Genomic DNA, 24,386 nt, shown 5'->3' on the forward strand with positions numbered 1-24,386 from the left:
TCCAGACTGGCCTTAAACTTGAGATCCTCTTCCCTCAATTGTTTGATGGCTATGATTACAGGAATGGGCCACCATTACACTAGACATAACAGAAATTAGAAAATTAGAAAACTCACTAGTTAGTTAGATAATTTCAAAATACAGCTTTAAAAAAGAATTTGAACAGAATTACCCTGCATGGGTAAACAGTATTGCTTCTAGAACACATGGGTTATGAAATGAAAATCTCACTACAAAGCATGGAATGGCTCTGTATGAATCATTGGTTAGGGAGGGCCCAGAGGTCTCCAAAGCAATATAGGTGACTGTCATTGCTCTTGGTCACCTAACATAATTAAAAGGTAAGCTCCCATTGCTGAAGACAACACACACTTTGGCAGCAGGACATAGAGAAGTCAACGTTAAACCAACTTGGAACCATCGTGTTCATTGGCTAAGGTGCTATGCAGGCTGCTGGGGAAGGAAAGACATGAAGGGTCTTACCTAGCACAAGACCTTGCTCGCTGCAATAATGACTTACCAAGCAAGATAAGCCCACTGGGATAATAGTGGTGAAAGGACCAGGCCTGACCCCCTCCCCGAAAGTCACCAGTCCCATGCACTAGGCCATAGGTCACCAATTCCAAGAACAAGAAAACCATAAAATTCCCTACCCAAGGAATAGCCTGGAGGTAACCCCAAGAATGGGAAGGTATCTTATCTCAGGGTGGGGCATCTGTGCTGGGCAAGCCGTGGACCTAACATTCCTGAGGTGTATAGATAGCTCACTCAGTGTTAGTTATGTTAGTTTGCCAATCACTCTGTAACAAGCTTGCCCTTGCTGAATATCATCCAATCCTATAACTGCTAAGCTGGGAATTCCGGGTTCTTACTCACACCCTAAATAAAAACCCTGCCATGTAGCTGCTTGGGGCTCTCCTCTCTGATCCACTGCATTGGTGATTGTGGAGAGACCAAGCTTAAGCCTGAATAAAGCTCTTTGCTCTTGCATATGTGGTCTGGCTCCTGGTGGTTTTGGGGGACCTTAAGATCTGGGCACAACAGTGGCATAGTTGTTAGGGAATAACTAAGAACTTTCTGATTGGATCTGAGCCCCATTCCTGTGGAGAGAATATCATGACTTTACTAACAAGCTGGGGAATCTCCCAAGGCTGGGGAAATCATAGGCCATGGGCTATAACCTGCAATTATTATTTTGATAAATGGCCATTCTACCAAAATAAATTCTAAATATTTATTTTTATGTCCATAGGCCTGGACTGCTCTCAACTTTAGTCAGAGAAGCTCCTTCCTCCCCATCCCCAGGGGGTTGTAGTCAGTGGACAGCTATATATCTGGTCAAATGGCGAGGATAAGCGATGGAGAGCTCAATCCTACAAGGCACATTTTTATCAACCCCTCTACCACCAAGGTTCAGGGGACATTGCAGGAGAGGAGGCAGAAAGAAAGAGCCAGAAGATGGAGAAGAGTGCTGTGAAATGCTGCCTTCTGGACATGATATTGCTATTCGTACTTATGAGCTCACAGCAGCTGTAGTTTTCTGCACAAGATTAACCTATTAAGCTAAAATTTTGATATAGATAGCGTAAGTGATCTCCAGGCACTCCCGCTTACTGAGGAGCTATTGTGAACACACATTTTCTGGGAGAAAGAAGAAGCTTCTTTCTTTCTTTCTTTCTTTCTTTTTTTTGAGAATGTGGTCATTGGCAAGTTTCCTGTACTCCGGTGGAAGACCCTACACGGATGCACATATGAACAGCACTAACTGTGGGTTATCAGCAGGCAAAAGCACTTATCAGTCCCTTGGGGGGTGCTTATCATTTAATTGGGGTGCCAATGGTATCAAGTTACAAATTACACTGATGAGGGCTAGTGAGATAGTCTTCTGGCAAAGGCTCATGCTGCTAACCCTGAGGATCACAGTGAAGAACCCAATATGATGGAAGGAATGAATCAATTCCCACATGAGAATCAGATCCCCTCTAACTGAAGCCTGTGTATGTGTGTGTAACGAGCTTTTTCCCTTTTCATTCATCATCTCTTATTTTTGCACACATATACACACACAGAAAGAAAATAAAGTTCATTTTTAAAAGTCGGAAAAGGAGATCACAGTGATGGGATGGTTCTTGTTTCATCTTTTTTATCTTTTGGAAACAGTGTTTCACACTGACTTTTCCCCAGGCATGCCTGGATCTCATGGTGACCCTCCTGCCTCACCTCCTTGAGCTGTTCAACTTACATGCCAGAACTATTGCACCTGGCTCTGACTGCTGAGGATTGTTTGTTTGTTTGTTTTCATTTTTCTCTGTCCAGCCTTGGCGGTCCTAGACTTTCTTTGTAGACCAGGCTGGCCTCTAACTCAGAGATGCACCCCTCTCTGCCTCCCTGAGAGCTGGGATTACAAATGTCCGCCACACCTGGCTACTGAGTCTTTACAAAGTGCAAAGAGGACCGGGAAGGAAGCCAGGACCATCTGAAAAATAGGCAAGAGTTGATCGGAATAAGAGAATGGACATATAAGGGAAACAGAGTCATGGCTTTTAGGACCTAAGATGCTCTGGATCCTCTCCTTGCCTCTCCTCCCCTTCACCCTTCTCTCTTCAAACTAGAGATGGAAGCCAGGGCCTTCCACATTTCCGCATGTCAGGCCGGCACCCGATCACTGAGCCACCTCCCAAGTGGTTTATAGGACAAACCACATATTCAACACTGACTTGGCTTCCAGTAAAAAATGCACTATGTAGAGCACACAGGCTGTGCTTTATTCTGGTGTGGACTCAGTAACTCACCCAATGTCTTAAGACTGCTTAGTACACTAATGTAATTGGAAAGTTAGGGTGTCTCGCCCTACAGGGTAGGACAGGATTGAAACAGAATATTTCCACGAGTTTGTGGAAGACCTTTTTATAAAATAGTACTTGAACGTTATCCTCTAGGAAAGACAACAGGGAGCCATGATGAAGATATTTGTTCAAAAGTCAAAGAGGTATTTGATGCTCTGATACTCTGAATGGTATACCAGTTGCATTGCTCTGACAACAAATACTCTTGAGGTGTAACAGCAAACAGAACTACCAGGGAAGGGAAAGGTTTTAATGATACTAATACTGTATATGCTCTCCAGTACCAGAAGGAATCTCGGTCTTATGCAATTTATTATCTTTAGAAACACATCTATGTGTACGGCACAGGAGTGCCACGCAGTACTTGCACTACTCGGGAGGTGGGAGGCAAGAGAATCACTGTCGAGTCGAAGGCCAGTCTGTGCTAATAGTGAGATCTGGTCTTTGAAGAAGTTATGGGTTCATGAATATAGACCCACTTGCAAATATTCTTATGGATAGTAGAATGGTATCACAAAGAGGGAGGGTGAGATGGTTCAGTTGGTAAAGGCGCATGCTCTTAAGTCTAAAAGTCTAAACACTAGAGTTTGAGCCTCAAGACCCACAGGGCGGAAGAGAACAAACTCCCAGAAAAAGACCCAATACATGAGTTTAAGTCTTTTTCCAAAATGTAGACTCTTCAGCATTTGAAAACTATTCTAGAAACCAATGAGCACGAGTAACTGTGGATATAGTTCCAAGAGAGCATTTTCAATCGGGAAAAACTCGTACAACTTGGAATAATGAATTATAGACAGTAAGCAACCGGCGCACGAATGCAGATAAGTGGGCAGCAAGTTTTAAGTGAATGCAACTTTTTTTTTTTTTTTTAAGAAAATTGACAAGGGCAAAGTATTACTATTTTCAATTCTCTGGGAGGCGACAAGGCCGGGTTTCTCTGCTTATCGGAATCATTCCTGTCCCACACTGAGGTCGGAGAAGCTGTAGAAGAGTGCAGGACAGACAGGGGTCGAGGTGCTGGGGTCGGCGGGTCGGGAGCAAGGGGCGCGCTTTCAGGACGCCACCAGCCCGGCAGGCCCCGCAGCGCTGCGAAAGTACTCGGCGCAGCCAGCGATCACTGGCGCTGAGACAGCCACAGGGCGGGGCTTACAGAATGGGCGGGGAGAGACGGGTTGTGCGGCGCGCGCAGCAGCTCGGGGCGGGGCGGGGCGGGGCGGGGCGGGGTAGGCGTCGTGCGCGCACGCGCCAATCACGGATGCCGCGAGATGGGTGCGCGCGGAGAGGCCGGGGGAAGTAGAAGGGAGGACGCTCCCCGTCTTAGCCAATCGCTACGCAGCGCCGCCATGACGCTAGGCTCTCCCGGGCGCCAAACGCCAGTCGGCGGGCCGGGTGGGTGAGGGCGCCGGGGTAGGGCGCGGGGCCGCGCGGGGGCGGGACTTCCGCAGGGCCCCGGAAGTGGGATCTGTGTGTTCTCATGCGAACGGGAAGGAGCGTTGGGGATCTGGAGTCTCGAGGTTGAGACATTTTCGGGCCCGAAAGGGGAAGGATCAGCTGCCGCCGCTGCCAAGCCCGCGCCCGCTCTTCTTTGCTGTCTCCGGCCCGGCCCGGCCGTGCCGCCTCTTCTTGCCGTCTCCCTCCTCGGCCGTCCCCGCGTGTTTTGCGCGGTCGCCGGGCACCGGGGCTGCGGCGACGAGCCCGCGGGCGGCCGGTCGGGCGGGGCGGGCGGCTGACAGGTGAGCGGGCCGTCCTCGGTCACCGACGGGGCGGCCTCCCTCCGCGCCCGGTGCTCGGACCCGCGCCTGCACCAGCCTGTCACCGGGCCGCCATCTTCCCGGAGGGACTGGGCCAGGCGGGCCAGGGCCCGGCCCGGCCGGGGAGGGACCGCACTGGGCCGGGGCACGGCAGGGGCAGGCGCTGGGGAGGACGGAGAGAAGGCCAGTGCCGTGGAGGGTCCGGCAGAGGAGGCCCTGGTTAGGCTGGACCTGGGAGGACCTGCGGGCCGGGGTCAGAGCTGACTGACACGGCCCTGGCAGGAGAGGACTGGAGCGAAGTGAGAGTGTGCTGAGTCGACCCCGAGGCCGCTTCCCCGAGGCCCTTGCGGGTTTGCCCATGCAGCCCGAGGAGTTGGGCTGGGGTCGCACGCCACTAGCACCCCGAGGGCGGGCGGGCGGGCGACGGGGACCCGCAGTGCGGCGCTGGGGCCTCGCCCCCCTCGGTCCTGCCGGAGACCAGCCAGACAGCCGCGCTCGCTGCTGCGGGGAGAGATGGCTCATTAGGGAATCGCATTCCTTCAGAACCAGGAAGTCAGGATCCTGTTGCTCGAGAGTGTGTTTGGAATGCTGCTCCCTTTTCCCCGCACACTTGATAGACTTGACCAAGTTCGACTTTGAAATAGTTCTGAAATTGAAATCAAACGTGAAGACTCCTGGGAACCGGCCTCCTGGTTTCTACGGCCTAACCACCTTGCTTCTCGGTGGTGTGTAATGGAACCTTAAGTTTGTTTCAGAGTTGAGGTCATTGCATATTGTGACTTTCAGTGAATGTAATCCTGTTTCTCCCCCCCCCCCATCGCTTTTTTGGTGTAAGGTGGTTTTGAATTTGGACTGACTCGAAATGTGAGAAAACTACCCGGAGAAAATGATCTCAATCTGACTTCCATTTGAGACCTTCTCCCTGGCCGTGGAATACTTTGTCTTAATCATAAACCGAAACTTTGAAGTTCTCTGTAATTGAGTAAACGAAGAGAGCTTCCCATGGCTTCAGTGGAATTAGTTTGTAGTACACAGTTAACCAAGAGTTTGTAGTGGAGGCTGTAGCAACTACAGCTATTTCTTTTAGATATTTAGCTACTCTCCTTTTCAAATTGAGTTGAATGTATAAAATGCACTTATGATTTGTTTTGAGTTGACCTTTGCACCACCACAACAGTGGTGGTCTGTTAGTTTGTTACATGCAATTTCCATACTCCCCCAACTTGATTGGCTCCCCTTATTTATAGTCAGGGTTAATTGACGGGCGTGGAAATGGTTGTGGCTTTTCCTCCGTGCTTAATATATAGAAGGCAGTTTTGTAATCAAGAAATAGCGTAAGGAGGTTTGCTGGAGTTGCTAAAGTGAAATGCTTTCTGAAAGTTTATTTTTCTGTTGGTATATTTTCCTTAAAACTTACATTGGGTAGAAATATATTTCATTTTGTATTTTGGAATACTAATATGACTTGTGTTGGCTTATTTACATGAATAAAAATGGCATGGCTTCTTAGTCATTAGAAGTTATATCCTGAACACATCTTTAATCCCAGCACTAGGGAGGCAGAGGCAGACGGATCTCTGAGGCCAGCCTGGTCTACAGAGAGTGTCAGGGCTAAAGAGAAACTTGTCTCAGGGGAAAGAAAAAAAGGGAAGAAGTTATCCTCTAGGTGACTGAGTTTCTCATCTGTAAAAGCCTGATAAGACTGATAACATGAACATGTAGATGTTGGCTGTTTTGCTGTTTTTATTGTTACTGATTTGTTATTTTTGATACTCTACCTTATAGCTGTCAGCTTTATTGGTAGTGTTTTTTTCTTCCTTGATCACATGTCTCTGACATAGACGACAGGTTCTGAGGCAAAATGTTAATTTGGAGAAAGAAGATATGCTATATTTGAGTAGGATACAGAAAGAAAATAGATGATTATATAGATGTAGAAGTTTGCTAGCATTCATTTTACACGTTCTGTAGAAGAGTGGCTGAAATTATAGCAGCAACTTAATATTTAATGTTCTGGGGCTTCCCCATATTGTTAAAAAACAGTAAACAAACCTTGAAACTAAAAGAATTGAACTTATCTAACCTATCTGACTTACCTAAATACGCACAAAATTTGACAAAGATATATATGAAGTCAGCAGAAACAAAAATTTCATTTAACTACCTGTTTTCATGAAAATGTCTTACAGAGTTATTTAAAATGTAATTCTGAAATCCTAAGTCAAAGTCTGGACATCAGGTTGTTAATGGTAATTACAGTAAAGAGTGCTTTCAAGTAGCTGCAACTATTCAGATTTGCAACAAGACTTACAAACTTTTTAGATTTGGCTGTTGTTACCAGTTAAGAAATGGCTGACACACTCCTAACTGTTGTTTTTATGTCATGGGGCATTTATACTTTTGTCAAAATATGAACTAGGATTATAATTTAGGTCTTCACTTATAGTGATGTGTGAGGTTGGGAAAGTGCTACGTAGGTTAGTTCCTGTAAGTCCCATTTGCTCTTAAGCTAGAGTTAAAAAAGGCGGAGTTTACATGTACTTTCCTAGTGCTCTAGTAGCTACTTTCTGGTTTAAGGTATATTTCTTTCTTACCAGATTGGTAGAAGCAGAAAATTTGTGACGTCCTTTAGTAATATCTATCGTTGAACCATTTTCTAATGGGAGGAAGAAAATTGTAGATGTTGAAGTTGAGCCTCCTGAATGCTGGATCAAAGGCGTGTGTCACCATTGCCCAGCTTTCATATTCTGTTTTTCATGTGAAGAAAGCTTTTTTGTTGTTGCTGCTTTTTTTTTTCTGTGAAGTTAATTTTAGAGTATACAGTGAGTGAATCCACTACTATTTGAGGGCTAAATTCATGAGACCTCACTTTAGTTTGACTGTTTTGCTCTAATTTATTTGGCAGCACATAGGATTAAACCCTGGTACTTGGATAATGCGAGACAAGCACTCTACCATAGATCTATATCCTCAGCTCTTTTTAAATTTTTTTAATTGGTTTATTTAAAGCAAGAATCTCACTAAGTTGCCCACCAGCCTTGAACTTGCTGTTCACCTGTCTTAATCTTACAGTAGCTGGGCACACAAGCCTGTACCACCAGGTCAGTTAGTTTGTTCTTAATTGTTAGATTTGTTCATGTCTTTGGAGCTGCTGTTTTCTGCAGTTACCTTAATTGGAAATGAATTTTCTTATTAGGCCATGGAATTGGAATAGTCAGCCTCTAGATTCCCTTAAGAAAAGGAAGGGGCCTTGTGACATGGTTCAGCTGCTATTGGACTCTTGCTATCAAGCCTGCTGACTGGAGTTCAATCCCAAGAACCCATATGGTAGGAGAGAACCAGTTTCTGCAAGTTATCTTCTGACCTTTGCACTCAATAAACACATAAATGGGAAAACAAAACCAAACCAGAAGAAAAGGAAGATAAATTTCAACTTGGAAATCTTTCTCCTTAATGTTGTGCCTTACAACCTGCATTTATTTTTCTTATGTATAAATGTCTTCCTTAGGAATGGAGGAAATTATTAGCTTGCCTGCCTGCCTGCCTGCCTTCCTTCCTTCCTTCCTTCCTTCCTTCCTTCCTTCCTTCCTTCCTTCTCCTTTTCTCTCCTCCCCCATGCTTTTGCCTTTATAAAGTCTGTCTTTGTACCCTTTGTACCACTTTTCTGTAGAGGCTGTCACGACCCCTATATTAATCATGAAGGATTTGCATTGGGGTATTGCTGCTGATTTTGTGATCTTTTCTTTCTTGCCATACCTTCCACCCTCAGCTTCTGAAGCCTAAGCATTTGGAAATATTTCATACTTTACACAAATGGAAAACATACTGCCTCGTTTTTTGTTTTGTTTTTGTTTGTTTGTTTTTTTAATAGGGAGCTTAACATTTACTGATACAAGAGTCAGTTGTAACTGAAAATATCCTTTTGAAGTTTCCATGCTAAGTTTTTCTTAAAGCTTATTAATCAGGATTGTTCTTATTTGCTTGATCAAAATAAAATAGTCCTGTATTTGTACAAGCTGTTTTCGTACAAGCTGTTTTCGTCATCTCCATCCAGATACTGCCTTTCAGGCACATCCTGGTTGCTTGGCCCTTCTAGAAACTTACCAGGACTGCCTTAAGCTCCATGACTTGCCCACTAAAACCCTACTGTCTCTGACTTCATTCCCTTCTTCACTCTCTAGGCTTTCCTTTCCTCTGTGCTTCCCTTCCACCGTGGTGCTGCTTTGGCTCTTGGTAGTTTCTTTGCTTGGATGCCCCCCAGAAACTTTTTTTTTTTTTTAAGTTTTGCTTATTTCCTTAATACACTGGTAAGATGACTCTTCAGGAATCCCTCAGTTTCTAAGTTTAGACTGAGTGCTTCTCACTTGCTGCACCCTAGTAAGTACACAGTTAACTCAGGGATACTTCTTGTGGGGAAGATCTCTTTTATGCTTATAACACCCTTCCCCCCTTTTTTTTTCCTACTTTAAGGCCTAGTGTGATGAGGGATGAAGCATGGCTAAGGACATCTTCAATTATGTAAAAAAAGTTGCTGACTATGTCTGTTAACAAAAGTGGACACCTAAAAAGGTTATTTTGCGGAGTTTCTTCTAGTTTATTAAGTTATTTTTACAAAGTTTAAACTTATTTTTCATAGCTGTATTTAATGGATAGAGTGGCTTAGAGATGGATAATTTAACTATGGGAGCTCAGATTTCACTGTCTTTCAGTCTTTAAACATATTCCCTTTCTGTAGACCTTTTATTTTATTTTTAATTTTTGGCTTTCTGTGTTTTGCTATAAATTATATTAACAAAACCCAAAACAATTATAGTATTTCTAATGTAGTTTTAATGTAATATTCTAAAGTCATGTACACTGGCATTCAGATACTGGTGACAGCTAAGTACTTCCTTGTTAGTTACAGTTTTCATTATTGTGTCATGTTTCCCCTAGGCTCTCTTATTTCCTTTCCTTCCTATATTTTTTGTTAGTTTTACTTATGGCACTATAATATGCCATATACATTATTTTATTTGTGGTCTGTTGTCTGTATTCTAATATAAATTCCATGACATATACAGGAAATTTTGTCTATTTTATTCATTGGTTTGGACCCAGACACCAGGACAATATCAGACACATAATGTGCCATAAATGATTTGTTTGCATTTATTTATTTGTTTATTTATGTGTGGTGCCAGGAATTAAATTATTTGTCCCACACAAGTGCTCTAGAGTTGTACTTCTAGCTCCCTGAGAAATTTAATAAATCCCAGCCTGTCATGGTGAATAAAGCAAATACCTGGTCTTTTTTTGGGTGTATTTGGTGTTCATTGAGGCAAGGTATGCAGCCTCTTAACCCAGTGTAAAAGTACAGTGTTCAGTAGGTCAGAGATGTGGACCTGGAAGGAAGTACTGAGAAAAGGCAGGAAATGAGAGAAGCCTTCTCAGCAAAGAGAATGATGTTGCAGTGACTCTGAGGTGGGCAGGAACAAAGAACTTGTGACAAATTAATGTAGAAATGGCTTAATGAGGTGAAAGAGCCAGAAGTAGGCGGGAGCTGGCCTTATAGGGCCTAGGATGTCCTGTGTAGGTTGAGGATTTTATGTTTATCCTGAGGACATCAGGAAACACATGGAGGTTTTTAAGTGGTGAATTACATGATCAGAATTGTCTTTTAAAAATAATTGTTTGGTGCTGGTGAGATAGCTGAGCAGGTTAAAGGTACTTGCCACCAAGCCTGACAAACTGTTCAATTGTCCCCAGATACCACGTGATTGAAAAGGAGAACCAATTTCTGAAAGTTGTACTCTTATTGCCATATGCATGTCATGGCATGTGCACATGCACATGTGTACATAAATATAATCAAGTCAAAACGTAAGAAAATACATGTTCGGCTTTATGGGAAGTGGTATGGAAGAGGCAGAAATGAACATACCGACACGAATTTCATTTAGTGGCAAGGTGCAGATTCCTCTTCCTTTAGTTTATTCTTCTGGGCATAGTTGAATAAACTAAAGTTGAAAAGGCCCCAGTTCAGCGAAGGTAGCTTGCTTAGTTTAAAACTATGCCTTAACTCCACTAGCATTGGTCAGTTGTTTAAAAGTATATTGTTAGTTCAGATTTTATCAAGGCTAACTAATATAAGTGCTGCTTTTAGTAATGTCTCTGAAAAATGGGAACATTTTTTCACGTTTCAAAAAGCTTTTTTTTTTTATTGTGTAAGTATTTTTATTGTGGATGCAAACTTGGCCAACTTGATGTAAAATTAACAGGTTACTCTTTGTGAACAGTTTCAACATTCATTAAAAAAAAAAAAACAACCTTGTACAACCTTTCTTTAGGATGGGTGTGGTGACACACACCTGTAATCCCAGTACTTGAGAGGTGGAGGCAGAATGAGCAAGCAGAGTTCAAGGCCTGGGCTATATGAGACCCTGTTACCCAAAGAGGGGAGGGATCTAGTCTATAAACGCATACTTTTTTTTGAGCCCTCATTTCTCTTTGCTGATTACATTATATCCTTATGTTTAATTGTTGAAATTTTTATCATGTTAGACATCTTCGCTTGAATTGTATTTCTCTGCTTTAGTCAGGAACAGTAACCTGTAAAAGTATTTCCAGTTGTTTGTAAACCAGGGTCTGCAAAGAGGGAAAATACTGTTCTTGTTGGAGAACAGTGTTACTTCTTCCTAATGGCTTACAAGGAATCAGAAGATTGCCTTTCCAGAGGACACTTGTATTGGGTCTAGATTGCCTTAACCACTTAGCTGTGATTGTGTGACAAAACAAAAAACAAAACAAACCTTTTTAAAAGTAGACTTAAAGTCCTATGAAGAAAGTTCACCTTTAAATATTCAGAAAGGTAAAAGAATTTTAAAATGCTTTAGGAGGTAGAAATGTTTAAAAGACAACCTATAGTATTTTATTTTTCTGTTAGTGTGTCACAGGAATGCTTCTTATGTGGATGCTTGGTTTTATTCTCAGCTAAAGCAGTGTGGCATGTTCATTAAGTCTTGTTACCTTAGTGGCTGATACCCATACTTCCCCAGTTATTGTTATCATGCCAGAATGCAAATTAGTGTTGCCATTTAACAGGTCAGTTGGAGTGCAGACCAGCTGTACATATGAGTAATTGGTGAATCAGCAATATTTGCTTTTTTACTCTTTTAGGGAGGGAGAGAACCACAAGGAAGACTAAAGGGTGAAATAAAGGAAGCTGTGTGCCCAATGATTGGTGTGTTCTGCACTTTTTCATAGTATTTATGTTTTTCTGTATACATTGATGAACTTAAATCTTTCTACTAAAAATGTCCTTTAAGACTGTCTAATTAAAGGTGAACTAAATCTAAACACAAAAAGATTAGAGGTAGAAACTAAAATTTCCAAAACCAAAACTTCCAGGAGCAATCAAGCTCATAGAATTTAAAGCTTCATGACATGGAAAATTTAAATTGTTTCTACACAGTGTCTCCCAATTCAGAATGATGGTATTTTAGTAGGTTTCAGTCAACCCCATTCTGTATACTGGTATACTGTGTCTTTCAAGTTCAGAATATTGAAAGTACTTGTCATTGTGGTAGGTTATAATATATGGTACATATTTTTCATGAGCTTACAGTTTGAGATTAAAAAAACTACAGATATTCTTGCAGATCCATTGAACACTTCAAAATTATATCAGCTCAGTTTTATGCAAGGGCAGTGTGAGTGTGGGGGGGGGATGCTGGATCCCCAGCTTTTAATTTGTGTGGAGGTGAGAGTAGGTAAGTTTATTGTAAAGAATAGTTACCACAAGTTTAATATTAACATCAAATTTAATAAGCTTTATTCCAGGTTCATGAATTTTTATCAATGTCCTTATTACCTGTGTGGAATTACTAGATGCTCATATAATATTAGGTAAAAATTAATACCACTTAGAGGTTGTACAGTCATTTTCTAAGATTTTGAGTTTTGGTCTACACTCTTTTGTTATCTGTCAGAAAGACAGTACCTCATCATAAGATTTTAGAGCTCTGAAAGCTCTGAAGTATTCCACAGAAGTTGTACTTCTGTTCGTTAAACTCGTTAAAAATACAGCTAGCTGGTTAGTGGCAGAGTTAGAATTGTAACTGATTGTATTCCAGGTTCTGGAGATGGAGCTGGGACTGGCCTTCAAATCCTGGGCTTCTGCCTCTTCCCCAGTGTGGACCCACCCCAGGCTCATTGCACTCTTAGTTGCATGTTCAGAACACATACAAATCTATAAAACCAACCTTGTCATTGGTGAAAACATTAACTTTATTTCTGCTACAGAAACATTTTAACTTTAAAGGCAGATTACCTCTTTTTGAATATTTTATTTTATTTTTTAGATTTACTTATTGTGTATACAATGTTAGGTCTCAGTGTATACCTGCACACCAGAAGAGGACACCAGTTCTCATTATAGATGGTTGTGAGCTACCATGTGGTCACTGGGAATTGAACTCCGGACCTCTGGAAGAGCAGCCAGTGCTCTTAATCTCTGAGTCATCTCTCCAGACCATATTTTTAAAAATATTTATTTATTTGTTTATTTATTTATATAGTATTCTGCCTGCATGCCAGATGAGGGCACCAGATCTCACCATATGGTTGCTGGGAATTGAACTCAGAACCTTTGAAAGAACAGCCAGTGCTTTTAACCTCTGAGCCACTTCTCCAGCCCCACAGATTATTTTTTAAAAAGATTATTTGAATTTTTTTACATGTGTGTGTAGTATGTGAGGGAGTAGGTGCCTAGGGAAATAAAAGAGGCATTTGATCTTCCAAGAGTTCAAACTACGGGCTACAGGCAATTGTGAGCTACCTCATGCGTGCTGGGGGTGGAACTCAGGTTCCAGTACATGCTCTTAATTTTTATTATTATTTTGTTTTTTCAATATTTTGTTTGTTTTCAAATCAGGGTTTCTCTGTGTAGCCTTGGCTTGGCTGTCCTGGACCAGGCTGGGTTCAAACTCATAGAGATCCTCTTGCCTCTGCCCCTCCTCTCTGAGTGCTGAGATTACAGATGTGTGCCACCACCACCCTCTTAATCGTAATCACCATCTTTACAACCCTAAAAGCAGATTTTTAAAGAAGCTTTAAAAAAAGATAGAAGGAATATTATTTGTTGCTTATTAAGGGGATAGTTCTGAAGTGCAGTTACGCTATTTAATTATTGTGACTATATCAAATACCTTAGAATGCTTAGCACAGACAGACAGGCCAGTCACTTTACATAGACTTTTGGTGTAGTCAAGGTTTACTGCTGCCTACACAACATGTCATGCTGTTTTATAGTAAGACTTTTTTAAAAAAAAAATGTTATACTCAAGCAATAAATAAGTAAATAAATTAACAGTAAATAAATTAATAAGGATCATTTATGATCATTATCGAGTATTATCTGTACATTTTTGCATGTGGTTTTACATGGTAGTGCAGTAGGTTTGTTTATACGAGCATTGCTACAACATTGAGTAATGTGTTGTAACCACATATTAGATATTTCCCAACAGCTACAGCAGCAATAGACATTTGGAATTGTTTTTTTTTTTTTTTTGTAACTTATAGTGGGTCAAGAGTGGGGTTGGGGGGTGGCAGGGTCTGTGCATGTGAGTACAGATGCTCACAGAGGCAAAAAAAATAGGGTGTGGAATCCCTTGGAGCTAGAGTTATAAACAGTTGTGATTCTCTTGATGTGGGTGCTAGGAATCAAACTCAGTTCTCTGCAAGAGCATCAAGAGCTCTTAGTCACCGAGATATTTCTTCAGCACACTCCCGAATTTTTAGCTCCACTGTAATGAATAGGGCCACCATTATGTTTGTATTAGCCTTTACTTAAGTGTTATATAGTGCATGACTGTATCTATTCAAGGAAAATTAAGGTTTTTTGTCATTCTACAATATCTATCAATCTTGATTCAGATAGAGAGGCAGTAATACATGTGATGAGCATCTCCCAATTTAATATAAACAGACTAGATTATAGTTTACCTTTGTCTGTTTTCGAGACAGGGTTTCTCTGTATAACCTCCCTGGCTATCCTGTAGATCAGCTTCGTAGACGAGGCTGGCCTCAAACTCAAAGAGATGTGCCTGCCTGTGCTACCATGCCCTTCTATGTAGTTCACCATTAAGAAAGAGTAACTCAAGAGAAATCCGTGTAAATTACATGATTTTCTTACTAAAGCATTCATATAGTTGTTCATTTTAGTATTCTTCGTTAACATAGGAGCCTGTGTATCAGTTCAAAGGTCCGATGTCAAACCTTGCATTTGTAATAGCTTTTGTTGTTTTTAAAGACTTGGTTTAGCTTTGTAGCTCTGCGATGACCTTGTGCTCACAGAAATCTGCTTCTGCTTCCCTAGTGCTGGAATTAAACTTGTGTACTATTATGCCCACAATCTATGAATTTTTTTTTTCTTTTAAAGAGACTCAAATTAAAGGGAAAGTGAACTTTTTTTTTTTTTTGGGAAAGCTTTTCTGTGGTGTGGTTTGCTGTGTTCAAGCAAAACAACTGGTATGTGTCATATTAACAATAGTTTTCCCATGTAACTAGAGAGTTGAATACTACATTGCAACAGCTCACATTCACAACAGTGTCTTATAGTTCTGAAGACTGAAGCTATTGATTTGTTCTTCATTCTTCAGAACACCTATTTACAGCTTGTGACTGAGGCCAGAGGACCATTTGCTCTGCATTATCTAGTACAGGACAGATATAAAATCATCTCATTTTCTAGTTTCCTACTTTCAAGCTCAACCCCTTGAAAAAGCTGTTGTTATTTCAGCACTGTGGATTCAGATAATTCAATAATGTGTATCTGGGGGCTTGCCTTAGACATGCAGGCTCTAGCCACGTGGAGTAAGACCCACCTCTGTACTTGTAGCACTCAGGAAGAACAGTCAGCAGGATTCTAAGTTCAAGGCTAACAAGACTGTCTTAAAAAGAGAAGGACATTACAGGCTCTAATGAGAAAGTTTTAATGTTTTCATTAGAAGTACAACACACTGAATAGTACTGAACACATTTCATTTAGCTTACTAAAAAGTAGTGCTGTTGGGAAGCTTTTAAAAAACAAACAAAACTTACTTGTGGTCCTCACTCTTGAGCTCAGGTCCACTCATGTGGTAGGTAAGTAGTCACTGAGCCACACCCCATCTAGCTAATTGGAGTTAAAATACTGGTTCGGTTTCTCAGCTTGCCCAACACTTATTGTGTGAGGTGTATTATCTACTGAAAAGGGAGTATAATCCTAACTGGCCTGAAATGGAGATGGCTGGAGACAAATCTTTTACTACAAGTACTAAGCCAAAGTGAGATTCTGAGTTTATTTTGGAACTTCAGTTCTTTTAAAAAATGAATCACTCCTGTACATGTTAGAGGATATTCATTATGTTTTAATAGTACCACTTACACTTTTATTTTGGGAAACTTTAAAGTATCTACAGTTGCAGTACTTAATTCTTGAAAACTGTAGTTTGATGCTGTAGCTTTGTTAATAGTTTGGTATTTCAGAATTTCAGAGTCTGGCTGTTGTCTCTCTGGGAATAGTCATGAAGAGGTGTCTTAAGCATGTTGGTTGTGTACTAGGTACTGTTTTGTCTCCGTGTTCTAAGAAGTCCTTACAATGCTGTTTGTGAGAAAACCCAGATGAATGAGGTTGTTTTTGGTGAGAAGGAGGCCAGTTCCCAGGAAGTGCCCATCATACCTCGGAACACACCTCCTAGTTGGGCTATTTAGCCTATGTTCACTCTGAAGAGGTCTAAAGAATTTGGAGTAGTAATTTAGTTGAGAGATGATTTTCTGAAGAATTTAGTGACAATGGGAATATAGAAGTGAAGCATATTTAAGGAAAGGCTACAAGGTATTTGCAGGTTCCTGGCTTAAGGATTGGTCATTTCTATTGGTCATTTATATATGTTTTCCAGTGAGATAAGCTTTGAGCAAATTTCCAAAACAATATTTTTACCTGTTCCTCCCAAACAAATAATTGCTTTAGTGTGTGTTTGTCACTAAGAGACTTCTTTGGTGATTTATGTTTTAATATTAAATTAATTTTAATGTCACTCTTTAATTTGATATGTAACTCTTACAAGTGCATCCTTATATGCACACATATGCATACAAACTGATTTAGAGACTAAAATGAAAATTTGCTCAAACTAATTTTACCCTAACTTACAAATACTGCCTGTTTGTGTATAACCCATCATTTGCAATGAAAGTTTTACTTGGAATCATCTCATTTCCTGTGCTTTCTGTTTTAATTGCTAGATAATTCTTCCTACGTGTATTCCACAAAGAATTATTAGACACACACTTAATGGGATTCTAACTCTATTAGGTCCTGTGTTAGGAGCACATTGGTGAGCAAGGTAGGCAGGCTGGCATGGATGTCCTTTCCTGGTGACAACATTTTGGAGTTGGTGAGTTGATCATAATTTGATATGCCATATTCCAGGATATAAAAGGCTATTAAGAGACATAAAATAACTAACTTGGGCTTTGTTGGGAGGAAGAAAAGTAATATCCAAATAGCTCTGTATATTTCTACTTCATTCTGAAGGCAGGCTAGAAAGTTGGAACTGAACTGAGGAGGCCCATGCTGTAGGAAACCAACTTGCCTGGTGGAGTCCTAGAAGGTGTAAGGAAACTCAGAAGTTAGGATAGTTTCAGAGATGCTGGCTTTCTGAAGAATTTAGGAATAGTTGGAATGTAGAAATGAACCTTATCTAAGAAGAGGTTATAACAACCTATATGCAGGTTTTAAATTTAAGTTTACATATTCTTGAAAAGGGGCTTATTAGTTTTTATCTTTTAAAAGAGTAGTGGAGTTAATGACTTTATTTTAAACAATTGATTTATAAGAGTCTACCAGACCATAAAAATTTCACTGCTTGTTGATGCCTTGAAATTTAGCATAAAGTTGTGAACTAGCCTTGTGAAAAGTGAACACAAGGGCATGACTTAAGAGGTAGAAGCTCCGGAGCCACATAGTTCCTGATTGCATTCACTAGATTTGTGAGATCTTCGGGACCTGCAGAATACTCTGCACTGTGACTGGTAGACTCCTCTTTGGCAGGTGTCTATCCTAACTGAGTTCTCTGTTTACCAAAGCCTCATAACCATGTTCACATTGATCCTTCTATTAGTGCAATTACATAATTTGATTACTGTAAATGAATACTATATTTTAGAAAGCATAGTGGTCAAGAGAGAATTTTGAATGTTTTCATTCACTAAAAAATGATAAATGTTAGTAATGGAGAGTCTAGGGAGTCAACACAGAAGTCACATAAAAGTAGGGGGAGGCTGGAGAAGAGCTGGCTCAGCAGCTAAGAGCACTTTTCTTGCAGAAGACCTGGGTTCTATTCCCAGCACCCACACAACCATCCATAATGCCAGTTCCAGGGCGTCAGCAGGCATGGTACACATACATGCATACAGGTAAAACAGTAACACCTACAAGGTAAAGTAAATAAGTAGAAAAAAAGAAAAAACTGGATGTATAGTGGTGTGCTGGTAAGTCCAGGTAGGAGGCAGCAACAAGAGGATCTGTGGGGCTCACTGCCCAGTCAGCCTGACCTAGTTGGCAGTCTGTTTCTTGAGGGAAGTTGCATCTAAGATGTTTCTGAGAGTGACACGAAAGGTTGTGTCCACACACACATACACACATACACACAGGAGAATAATTCTTATATAAACATTGTGTGTTTAGATGGTTTTCAATGTATTTTCAATGTATTAGGTGTGCTTTAAAGAAACAGTGAAAATATTAAATGATGTGTTATGGTTTCTGTGAGAAAGAAGAACATCAAAGAGGGACTGGGTCTAGGACAAAGATCAAAAGAAGGAACACACACAAGTTCAAGTTATGTGTGTGCACATTAATTTTTGTAATTACCTATTTGCTTTTGCAGTTCCTTTAAATTGTATGGGATACAGAGCTTCTTACTTTGCTTAGCACAGAGGAAGAATGTTTCAGGGTGGTTGAGAAAGAGTAGCTACAGAAGGAGAAGCACCAGGCTAGAGGGGAAAAGGCAGAGCAGACTCCCTGTTGGGCCCTGCTGTGCTTCTGAGAGATCTATCCAGTGGTACAACAGCGGGGAGACTGTTAATGGCTAGTGAGGCTGGAGACAGAAGCAGGCTGTGAAAGCATGTTAGACAGGCTCCCCGGAGCAGGGTCATGAGGGCATCAGTCAGAGTTGACCTGGCTCTTTTGTAGTATTCTCTTCTGTACCTCTCATGTCACACCTCTTCTGTCTTTTGAGTCATGATTGGGTTACTTTAAAAAAAAAATGACTTATTTTTATATGTACGAATGTTCTTTCCTGAGCTTATGTATATGTGCCGAATGCGTGCCTGGTGCCCTTGGAGCCAGAAGGTGTCAGATCTCCTGGAACCTTGTGAGCTGCTATGGATGCTGAAAAACTAAACCCAGGTCCTTTGCAAGGGCTCTTAACCATTGAGCCATTTCTGCAGCCCCAGGCTTTTTGAAACAGTTACAGTGTTCCTACTGAAGATGGAAAAAGACAAAAAATTGGATCCAGACCATAGGTAGGGTACTAATGTAGAACCATTGAGATTTGTCCCAGGATTCTTTGGGACCTGACAGTATTTCATAAAAGAGGTCGTAACCATTAAGGTGTATGTGTGATCAGTACATAGTTCTAAATTAGACTTTCATTAGTGTAATATTTAAAATAGAGTTTTATTTGGTATATAGCTAATGAATGGATACCTTTCCAGTCAGATTTTGTTAATAAAGTGTTGTATCTGGTGTCTGATTTTGATAAGACTCTTTTCTAGCACAAACAACTCAAACTGTAATTCAAAAAAAAAAAAAAACCAAAAAATTTCCACCATTGGCCTTTTCAGTAGAAGCACAGATGTGCATACATAAAAGGAAATTTAAAATATTCTATCTTGAATTTATTGGTGGCATCTGCTTAGGCGTACACTAGTGCTGGGTACCAGTGTCAATGTACAATTAAACTCATACTATACTAAGATTGGATTCATTTCTTTCATTTGCCAGTGTCTTTGAATAACACATTTACCATATGAGAAAATAAAGAACTAGAATAGCAGCCTTTCTGGAGAAAGCAGTCTTTTACTCTATAAATATTTCCACTATCTTGAAGATGAATTCTATGTGTAATCTGTGTGAGGTGAAAGAGAGAAGCAGAGTTGTCTCCCCTAAGGAACTTCACAGTTATTTTTGTGTGTCTGTGAAACTGGAATATGCATTTTCGGTTTGTGAGAACAATGTTGACAGTCATGAAAGAATATGATCTAGCAACATGGAGTGAATTAATTAGACACTCCAGTAACTGTCCTGTCTTTACTTCTTTATATCTCTAGAAATAGAAAATTGATGTTACTAGGAAATAGCCTTCTTTCCAGCCCTAAATTTTGCTACAATTGTATTTTAATAACTTTTTATAGCTTCCTTTACAATTTTTTCCTCTGGTGAATTTATTTAGTTTCAAAGAAGTCAGAGTCTAGTAAGTAAAAAGTTAAACTGTCTCACTTACGAATACATTTGGACATTGAAAGTGAAAACAATTTGACTTTTAAAATCAATTCCCCAGGGATCCATACAGTACTTAGGGCAGGTCTAAAATTGTGAATACCCTGTTTTTCTTATTCAGGGAAAACTTTACTTACCTGGGAGAATATTCATTTACTATTTTTTTTTAACTCTCAAAATTTAGTTGTGTGTGTGCATGTGTATGTGCTTAGGAGCCCTGACCCATGCCAGCGTGCACATGGAGAAGTGAGGACAGCTGTCTGGAATCCCATCTTACTGCCACCTTGTAAGATCCCAGGCTCAAATGCGAACTGTCAGGCCTGACTCAAGCACCTCCACTCTTTGAGCCATCTTGTTGGCCCCTCATTTACTTCTTTTCTCTTTTGGTAAATTTTTAAAAATTAAGTTGGCGTTCTTGGAGCATGTGCCTGTATAGTAGCATTTTGTATTTACCCTTGTGTTCTACCCCTTAACTGGTTGGTCCCAATCATGAGACTGAGAAGAGATCTTGGTAAACTTCTGTATGAATGCTGATGGTGGAGTAGAGTACTTACTTGGCCAACACTGTAGCAAGCCATTTGTGTCTGAGTATACTGAAAGAAGCACCAGTGGGCTGAGTTGTACTGTTAAGTCCTTGGTACAGTCTGTATTTCTGTGCAGTGTGCAAAAAGTGAAACTTTAATTACACATTGTTAATCTCTTGGCTTATTTCTTCCTAGTTTATTTTGGTTTTTAAGTAATTGCAAAGTTATATGAATTCTTAAAAAATAGTTACAACTTTACTTACTATCTATCATTTTATATTGTGCTTTTTTTTATTTTGCAGGTTTTGTCAAAAAAAAATTTTTTTTCTATTTAGCTATCACTGCCCTGGCTGGCTTGGAACTCACAGAGATCTACCTGCTTCTGCTGGAATTAAAGCCATGTGCTACTCCCCTCCCCCCCTCCCGCCCACCACCTGGCTGGTTTTGTCAGTTTTTAAATGGTTGCAATTATTGCAATTATAGTTTCTGCTTTTCTATAGTTAAATGTCTTATTCCTTTATGGCTAAACCCAACACTATTGTTTATAAAATGGTTTACATAGTGTTTTTTTTTTTTTTTTATTTCATCAGGACATGTTTTGAGTGAATATCAGTAATACGTCCAAGTTATATATGTGTGCTTATTTTTTCTCATTAGATTTTAAATATACAAAGTATCATGACCCTCACTCAGCCACTGATCTGCCATCCTTGAACCTTTGTTTTTTTTTTCTTCTTTAACTTTATTAGCATATTTTAAAAACAAATTCCAGAGTACATTACTTTTCCCATTCCTGACAGACTGCCTAATAAATAATTAAAGGAAGGGAGGGTCTTCCAGCTCTCAATTTGAGGCCATACATTTCATCTTGGCAGGAAAGTCACTGTATGTAGCAGGACCAGGAGGTGGATCAGTCATATGCATCCAGGGTCACAAAGCAGAGCGGGAAAAGGAAGAGGGGCCTGAGATATAAAATCCCAAGACCATCCCCCCGTGATGAATTTCCTCCAGCAAGGCTCTCTACCTTCTGAGAGTTGTACAACCTCCTTTCAAAACGGCGCCACCAAGCTGGGGACTGAATGTTTACAAATATGAATCTATGGGCAACATTTCACATTTAGACCACAACATAGATGTATATGTACAGTTCATTGCACAAGACGTTCGTATGTATATATATGTATTTATAGGGTAAGTCCTTAATGCTAGTCACATTTGGTCTTGAGTTCATGGGCTCAGGTGACTTTCTCAACTTGGCCTATCAAGTAGCTGGGTCTGTGTCAGCATGCCCTGTGAATAAAGAATTTTGGTTTGTATCTCTTTTATAATAAATATAAGGCCATTTCAAATGAACAGAACTGGAATCCCTTGATTTGAATTCAATAAAATCACTATCATTCTGTAATGTTCTTTCTATCCATGTAATGTTTTTTTTTCCTGTATCCAAAATGAAATTTTAAATTCAATTTTACTCAAAATTCAAACTCTTCCTACATTACACCATGTTACTTTATTGAAAGCTTTTGTAGTTTGTATGTATTTTTTTTTTCTTTTAAAATATTGTATTTGGTATAGAGATGAGTGCTCCACATTTTGGATTTAGCTGATGGCTTTGTCTTATTTAACACGAATCTCCTTCATATTCTTTTTAAATTGGCAGTCAGATCTAGAGGTTTGATTAAATATGGTTTTATTTTTGCAAAAATGACTCATAGATGATAATGCCTAGAGTTTTGGTGATAAGACTGAAAAATGGCCCTAGTCAATAGTTGATGTATCATTTATAAAGTTTCAATCATCAACTATGTAGTCAGCATCTTTATCTGATGTTGATGATTATCACCTCCCTTTTCTGTGAGATGTTGCCATTATTTCTGTTTATGTTGTTTCTAGTCTCATGTAGTCCAGGCCAGCTTGGAACTTGATCCTCTGCCCTCAGACTCCTGAATGCTGAAATTACAGGCATATGCCACTGTGCCCAACACTAAATTTTGATATTTTAAAAAATCATCCATTCTCAATTTAGTGAGGCTTTTCTTCCCTTGGTAACTGTTTTGTCATTATAAAATTGTTGGTTCATGTAGGCGAGGTAGAGTACATGATACTTCCCTTATTGAATTGATACCCTTACACACTCCAAAGAGAAGCTGTATAGAGGTGATGTTTTTAGCCTTCAGGGAATTTTAGATACCATATTTTATACTTGATTGAGACCCTGTCCACTTCTGCTGGGTCTTTAATCTTCTTGTAGTGGGACTACCACACTTAACTATGTTTAGTTTCCTTGTTTTCATGATAAGATGTTCCAGGTTCATCTGAAAACTAACAAACAAACATACTTAGTGTCAGACAACCTGGTGATAGCCCTTTAAACATTTTTTTTTTTTTGTAATGTTGAGTCTCGTATATATTCTGGCCTCACACATGGAAGGCAGCTGAGGATGACCTTGCATTTCAGATCCTTTATCTTCTGAATTGTAGTAGGTAGTACAGGCTGGTATTGCCACACCCATTTTACACAGTTTTGGGAACAACCCTGCATCCCTAGTTCCCTTTGTCTTCTTATTGAGCAACCTTCTTATTTGCTTGTGTACGAATGTTGTTTTCTGGTATTTATTTGTGTACATGCGCATACACATATGTGTGTGTGTGTGTGTGTGTGTGTGAAAGACAAAGTCAACATTGAATGGCTTCTCTACCTTTTTTGAGACAAACTCTCACTGAACCTGGAACTTAATGGTTGGGCTACAATAGCTAGCTCCAAGCCTCAGGCAGGGCATCTTCCTGTTGCTTCCTCCCCAATGCTGGAATTACTGGCAAGCACTACTGCACCTAACTTTTTATGCTAGACAAACAAATGTTGTGTTTGTCACTGCAGTCTTCACTTTGTGTATGAGGAGCTTTTGATGTCCACGTTTACTTTTGTAGGCTGAGCTGGACAGGTTCTCCCCTTCTTCCCCAGATCGTATGCTCTGAGGCTGACTCTGGAGTGCTTTGGCAATCAGGTAACCCCCCTGGAATGCCAGGGTTTAGTGTCTGCAGCAGAGCCTGCTGTAGCTGCATATCTCCAGAGGTTGACCCATCCCCTGCCCTCAGGCTTGAGGCTAGCAGGTTTGGATGGACTACCCTGCCTACTTCCTGATTGCTCATGGAGGTTATATGTGGTTTCCTTTTGCTGAGGCGTCCTGCCCCCCTCCATTTGTGCTTCCTTACATTTTTTTTTTTTTTTACTCTGGTTCTTTGAAATAGTGTTTGTTCCTTGTTATTCTGAGTCTTGTCATTCACTGCTACTCAAGACACTTTGGGGCAAATGCCTAATTATTTAGAAGGAAAAATGATGGGCATATTATGTCTGTTTAGCAAAACAAAGGCCTATGACCTCCAGAGTCCCAGCTTTTGACCAAGTTCAATGAGACCAGAAGTGACTTTCCCCCTGTGTAGTGGGTCTCAGAATGAAGTTGGTTTACCCCCACAATAGACATACCTCTATTTTACTATGGGGCATACCCTGTCTGGCAGGTTAATAATATACTATGCGAGACCCATTGTAGAGTAAGTGATATTTGGTGATAGTTGGTGATAGATTTCACCCAGTAGCCTGCATAGCCCATTCTTGTACTATGAAGGCTAGCACTCAGGGAGGAAAGTTTTTTGTTTTGTTGTGTAGTGTCTTCAGCAACTAAGCTATCTAGTCCTGGTGGGCAGTCAACCAGTGTGGCAATTTCCTGTATTATTT

At 40.4% G+C, this 24,386-nt stretch overlaps 1 protein-coding gene across 5 annotated transcripts in view; it reads left to right on the top strand.

Annotated features, from left to right (window-relative positions):
* Positions 1 to 4,213: 4,213 nt before the first annotated feature.
* Positions 4,214 to 24,386, top strand: part of Larp4b (La ribonucleoprotein 4B) — a 79,612-nt gene continuing 59,439 nt past the window's right edge. For 2 of the 5 annotated variants that reach the window (XM_060372650.1, XM_060372653.1), the window contains exon 1: positions 4,288 to 4,579. The gene's annotated coding sequence lies outside the window, so the exon portion shown is untranslated. Of the gene's footprint in view, positions 4,236 to 4,287; positions 4,580 to 24,386 lie in introns of those variants that run through there. The other 3 variants (XM_060372651.1, XM_060372654.1, XM_060372652.1) reach the window with 3 other exon arrangements.

The sequence above is a fragment of the Meriones unguiculatus genome, chromosome 19, assembly GCF_030254825.1.
Source record: "Meriones unguiculatus strain TT.TT164.6M chromosome 19, Bangor_MerUng_6.1, whole genome shotgun sequence".
NCBI lineage: Eukaryota > Metazoa > Chordata > Mammalia > Rodentia > Muridae > Meriones > Meriones unguiculatus.